Genomic DNA, 6831 nt, shown 5'->3' on the forward strand with positions numbered 1-6831 from the left:
TGCACAGAACAGAAAGAATTTTCACAGAATGCTACTGTGTAGTTTATATTTGAATATATTCCTTTTTCCACTATTACCCTCTTAGCGCTCCGAATGTCCACTTGCATTTTCTACAGGAAGAGTGTTCAGAACTGCGCAATCAAAATTATGGTTTAACTCTGTTAGCTTAATGAACATATCAGAAATAAGTTTCACACAATGCTTCTGTGTAGTTTTTATTTGAAGATATTATTTTTCCCAATATATGCCTCTTAGCGCTCAGAATGTCCAATTGCAGTTTCTACAGAAAGAGTGTTTCAGAAAGGCTCAATCAAAAGTAAGGTTCAACTCTGTTAGTGGAATGCACAGAACAGAAAGTAGTTTCATACAATGCTTCTGTGTAGTTTATATTTGAACATATTCTTTTTTCCACTATTACCCACTTAGCGCTACGAATGTCCAGTTGCATTTTCTACAGACAGAGTGTTTCAAAACTGCTCAATCAAAAGTATGGTTTAACTCTGTTAGCTGAATGCTCAGATCAGAAAGAAGTTTCACAGAATGCTTCTGTGTAGTTTATATTTGAATATATTCCTTTTTCCACTACTACTCTCTTAGCGCTCCAAATGTCCAGTTGAATTTTCTACAGAAAGAGTGTTCAGATCTGCTCAATCAAAAGTATGGTTTAACTCTGTTAGCTGAATGCACAGATCAGAAAGAAGTTTCACAGAATGATTCTGTGTAGTTTATATTTGGAGACATTCTTTTTTCCACTATTACCCTCTTAGCGCTCCGAATCTCCACTTGCATTTTCTACAGAAAGAGTGTTTCAGAACGGCTCAATCAAAACTAAGGTTCAACTCTTTTAGTTGAACAAACAGAACAGAAAGAAGTTTCACACAATTCTTCTGTGTAGTTTTTATTTGTAGACATTCTTTTTCCCAATATAGGCCTCTTAGAGCTCAGAATGTCCAATTGCAGTTTCTACAGAAAGAGTGTTTCAGAACGGCTCAATCAAAAGTAAGGTTCAACTCTTTTAGTTGAATGCACAGAACAGAAAGAAGTTTCATACAATGCTTCTGTGTAGTTTATATTTGAACATATTCTTTTTTCCACTATTACCCACTTAGCGCTACGAATGTCCAGTTGCATTTTCTACAGACAGAGTGTTTCAAAACTGCTCAATCAAAAGGATGGTTTAACTCTGTTAGCTGAATGCTCAGATCAGAAAGAAGTTTCACCGAATGCTTCTGTGTAGTTTATATTTGAATATATTCCTTTTTCCACTACTACGCTCTTATCGCTCCAAATGTCCAGTTGCATTTTCTACAGAAAGAGTGTTCAGATCTGCTCAATCAAAAGTATGGTTTAACTCTGTTAGCTGAATGCACAGATGAGAAAGAAGTTTCGCCGAATGATTCTGTGTAGTTTATATTTGAAGACATTCCTTTTTCCACTATTACCCTCTTAGCGCTCCGAATCTCCACTTGCATTTTCTACAAAAAGAGTGTTTCATAACTGCTCAATCAAAAATATGTTTTATCTCTGTTAACTGAATTTACAGATCAGAAATAAGTTTCACAGAATGCATCTGTGTAGTTTTTATTTGAAGATATTCTTTTTCCCAATGTAGGCCTCTTAGCGCTTAGCATGTCCAATTGCAGTTTCTACAGAAAGAGTGTTTCAGAACTTCTCAATGAAAAGTGAGGTTCAACTCTGTTAGTTGAATGCACAGAACAGAAAGAATTTTCACAGAATGCTACTGTGTAGTTTATATTTGAATATATTACTTTTTCCACTATTACCCTCTTAGCGCTCCGAATGTCCACTTGCAATTTCTACAGAAAGAGTGTTCAGAACTGCGCAATCAAAAGTATGGTTTAACTCTGTTAGCTTAATGAACATGTCATAAATAAGTGTCACACAATGCTTCTGTGTAGTTTTTATTTGAAGATATTATTTTTCCCAATAGAGGCCTCTTAGCGCTCAGAATGTCCAATTGCAGTTTCTACAGAAAGAGTGTTTCAGAAAGGCTCAATCAAAAGTAAGGTTCAACTCTGTTAGTTGAATGCACAGAACAGAAAGAAGTTTCATACAATGCTTCTGTGTAGTTTATATTTGAACATATTCTTTTTTCCACTAATACCCACTTAGCGCTACGAATGTCCAGTTGCATTTTCTACAGACAGAGTGTTTCAAAACTGCTCAATCAAAAGTATGGTTTAACTCTGTTAGCTGAATGCTCAGATCAGAAAGAAGTTTCACAGAATGCTTCTGTGTACTTTATATTTGAATATATTCCTTTTTCCACTACTACTCTCTTAGCGCTCCAAATGTCCAGTTGCATTTTCTACAGAAAGAGTGTTCAGATCTGCTCAATCAAAAGTATGTTTTAACTCTGTTAGCTGAATGCACAGATCAGAAATAAGTTTCACAGAATGATTCTGTGTAGTTTATATTTGGAGACATTCCTTTTTCCACTATTACCCTCTTGGCGCTCCGAATCTCCACTTGCATTTTCTATAGAAAGTGTGTTTCAGAACGGCTCAATCAAAACTAAGGTTCAAATCTTTTAGTTGAACAAACAGAACAGAAAGAAGTTTCACACAATTCTTCTGTGTAGTTTTTATTTGTAGACATTCTTTTTCCCAATATAGGCCTCCTAGCGCTCAGAATGTCCAATTGCAGTTTCTACAGAAAGAGTGTTTCAGAACGGCTCAATCAAAAGTAAGGTTCAACTCTGTTAGTTGAATGCACAGAACAGAAAGAAGTTTCATACAATGCCTCTGTGTAGTTTACATTTGAACATATTCTTTTTTCCTCTATTACCCACTTAGCGCTACGAATGTCCAGTTGCATTTTCTACAGACAGAGTGTTTCAAAACTGCTCAATCAAAAGTATGGTTTAACTCTGTTAGCTGAATGCTCAGATCAGAAAGAAATTTCACAGAATGCTTCTGTGTAGTTTATATTTGAATATATTCCTTTTTCCACTACTACGCTCTTAGCGCTCCAAATGTCCAGTTGCATTTTCTACAGAAAGAGTGTTCAGATCTGCTCAATCAAAAGTATGGTTTAACTCTGTTAGCTGAATGCACAGATCAGAAAGAAGTTTCACCGAATGATTCTGTGTAGTTTATATTTGAAGACATTCCTTTTTCCACTATTACCCTCTTAGCGCTCCGAATCTCCACTTGCATTTTCTACAAAAAGAGTGTTTCATAACTGCTCAATCAAAATATGTTTTATCTCTGTTAACTGAATTTACAGATCAGAAATAAGTTTCACCGAATGCATCTGTGTAGTTTTTATTTGAAGATATTCTTTTTCCCAATATAGGCCTCTTAGCGCTTAGCATGTCCAATTGCAGTTTCTACAGAAAGAGTGTTTCAGAACGGCTCAATCAAAAGTAAGGTTCAACTCTGTTGGTTGAATGCACAGAACAGAAAGAATTTTCACAGAATGCTACTGTGTAGTTTATATTTGAATATATTCCTTTTTCCACTATTAACCTCTTAGCGCTCCGAATGTCCACTTGCATTTTCTACAGAAAGAGTGTTCAGAACTGCGCAATCAAAAGTATGGTTTAACTCTGTTAGCTTAATGAACATATCAGAAATAAGTTTCACACAATGCTTCTGTGTAGTTTTTATTTGAAGATATTATTTTTCCCAATATAGGCCTCTTAGCGCTCAGAATGTCCAATTGCAGTTTCTACAGAAATAGTGTTTCAGAAAGGCTCAATCAAAAGTAAGGTTCAACTCTGTTAGTTGAATGCACAGAACAGAAAGAAGTTTCATACAATGCTTCTGTGTAGTTTATATTTGAACATATTCTTTTTTCCATTATTACCCACTTAGCGCTACGAATGTCCAGTTGCATTTTCTACAGACAGAGTGTTTCAAAACTGCTCAATCAAAAGTATGGTTTATCTCTGTTAGCTGAATGCTCAGATCAGAAAGAAGTTTCACAGAATGCTTCTGTGTAGTTTATATTTGAATATATTCCTTTTTCCACTACTACTCTCTTAGCGCTCCAAATGTCCAGTTGCATTTTCTACAGAAAGAGTGTTCAGATCTGCTCAATCAAAAGTATGGTTTAACTCTGTTAGCTGAATGCACAGATCAGAAAGAAGTTTCACAGAATGATTCTGTGTAGTTTATATTTGGAGACATTCCTTTTTCCACTATTACCCTCTTAGCGCTCCGAATCTCCACTTGCATTTTCTACAGAAAGATTGTCTCAGAACGGCTCAATCAAAACTAAGGTTCAACTCTTTTAGTTGAACAAACAGAACAGAAAGAAGTTTCACACAATTCTTCTGTGTAGTTTTTATTTGTAGACATTCTTTTTCCCAATATAGGCCTCCTAGCGCTCAGAATGTCGAATTGCAGTTTGTACAGAAAGAGTGTTTCAGAACGGCTCAATCAAAAGTAAGGTTCAACTCTGTTAGTTGAATGCACAGAACAGAAAGAAGTTTCATACAATGCTTCTGTGTAGTTTATATTTGAACATATTCTTTTTTCCACTATTACCCACTTAGCGCTACGAATGTCCAGTTGCATTTTCTACCGACAGAGTGTTTCAAAACTGCTCAATCAAAAGTATGGTTTAACTCTGTTAGCTGAATGCTCAGATCAGAAAGATGTTTCACAGAATGCTTCTGTGTAGTTTATATTTGTATATATTCCTTTTTCCACTACTACGCTCTTAGCGCTCCAAATGTCCAGTTGCATTTTCTACAGAAAGAGTGTTCAGATCTGCTCAATCAAAAGTATGGTTTAACTCTGTTAGCTGAATGCACAGATCAGAAAGAAGTTTCACCGAATGATTCTGTGTAGTTTATATTTGAAGACATTCCTTTTTCCACTATTACCCTCTTAGCGCTCCGAATCTCCACTTGCATTTTCTACAAAAAGAGTGTTTCATAACTGCTGAATCAAAAATATGTTTTATCTCTGTTAACTGAATTTACAGATCAGAAATAAGTTTCACCGAATGCATCTGTGTAGTTCTTATTTGAAGATATTCTTTTTCCCAATATAGGCCTCTTAGCGCTTAGCATGTCCAATTGCAGTTTCTACAGAAAGAGTGTTTCAGAACGGCTCAATCAAAAATAAGGTTCAACTCTGTTGGTTGAATGCACAGAACAGAAAGAATTTTCACAGAATGATACTGTGTAGTTTATATTTGAATATATTCCTTTTTCCACTATTACCCTCTTAGCGCTCCGAATGTCCACTTGCATTTTCTACAGAAAGAGTGTTCAGAACTGCGCAATCAAAAGTATGGTTTAACTCTGTTAGCTTAATGAACATATCAGAAATAAGTTTCACACAATGCTTCTGTGTAGTTTTTATTTGAAGATATTATTTTTCCCAATATAGGCCTCTTAGCGCTCAGAATGTCCAATTGCAGTTTCTACAGAAAGAGTGTTTCAGAACGGCTCAATCAAAAGTAAGGTTCAACTCTGTTAGTTGAATGCACAGAACAGAAAGAAGTTTCATACAATGCTTCTGTGTAGTTTATATTTGAACATATTTTTTGTCCACTATTACCCACTTAGCGCTACGAATGTCCAGTTGCATTTTCTACAGACAGAGTGTTTCAAAACTGCTCAATCAAAAGTATGGTTTAACTCTGTTAGCTGAATGCTCAGATCAGAAAGAAGTTTCACAGAATGCTTCTGTGTAGTTTATATTTGAATATATTCCTTTTTCCACTACTACGCTCTTAGCGCTCCAAATGTCCAGTTGCATTTTCTACAGAAAGAGTGTTCAGATCTGCTCAATCAAAAGTATGGTTTAACTCTGTTAGCTGAATGCACAGATCAGAAAGAAGTTTCACCGAATGATTCTGTATAGTTTATATTTGAAGACATTCCTTTTTCCACTATTAGCCTCTTAGCGCTCCGAATCTCCACTTGCATTTTCTACAAAAAGAGTGTTTCATAACTGCTCAATCAAAAATATGTTTTATCTCTGCTAACTGAATTTACAGATCAGAAATAAGTTTCACAGAATGCATCTGTGTAGTTTTTATTTGAAGATATTCTTTTTCCCAATGTAGGCCTCTTAGCGCTTAGCATGTCCAATTGCAATTTCTACAGAAAGAGTGTTTCAGAACGGCTCAATCAAAAGTAAGGTTCAACTCTGTTAGTTGAATGCACAGAACAGAAAGAATTTTCACAGAATGCTACTGTGTAGTTTATATTTGAATATATTCCTTTTTCCACTACTACTCTCTTAGCGCTCCAAATGTCCAGTTGCATTTTCTACAGAAAGAGTGTTCAGATCTGCTCAATCAAAAGTATGGTTTAACTCTGTTAGCTGAATGCACAGATCAGAAAGAAGTTTCACAGAATGATTCTGTGTAGTTTATATTTGGAGACATTCCTTTTTCCACTATTACCCTCTTAGCGCTCCGAATCTCCACTTGCATTTTCTACAGAAAGAGTGTTTCAGAACGGCTCAATCAAAACTAAGGTTCAACTCTTTTAGTTGAACAAACAGAACAGAAAGAAGTTTCACACAATTCTTCTGTGTAGTTTTTATTTGTAGACATTCTTTTTCCCAATATAGGCCTCCTAGCGCTCAGAATGTCGAATTGCAGTTTGTACAGAAAGAGTGTTTCAGAACGGCTCAATCAAAAGTAAGGTTCAACTCTGTTAGTTGAATGCACAGAACAGAAAGAAGTTTCATACAATGCTTCTGTGTAGTTTATATTTGAACATATTCTTTTTTCCACTATTACCCACTTAGCGCTACGAATGTCCAGTTGCATTTTCTACCGACAGAGTGTTTCAAAACTGCTCAATCAAAAGTATGGTTTAACTCTGTTAGCTGAATGCTC

The sequence above is a fragment of the Symphalangus syndactylus genome, chromosome 12, assembly GCF_028878055.3.
Source record: "Symphalangus syndactylus isolate Jambi chromosome 12, NHGRI_mSymSyn1-v2.1_pri, whole genome shotgun sequence".
Classification (NCBI taxonomy): Eukaryota; Metazoa; Chordata; class Mammalia; order Primates; family Hylobatidae; genus Symphalangus; species Symphalangus syndactylus.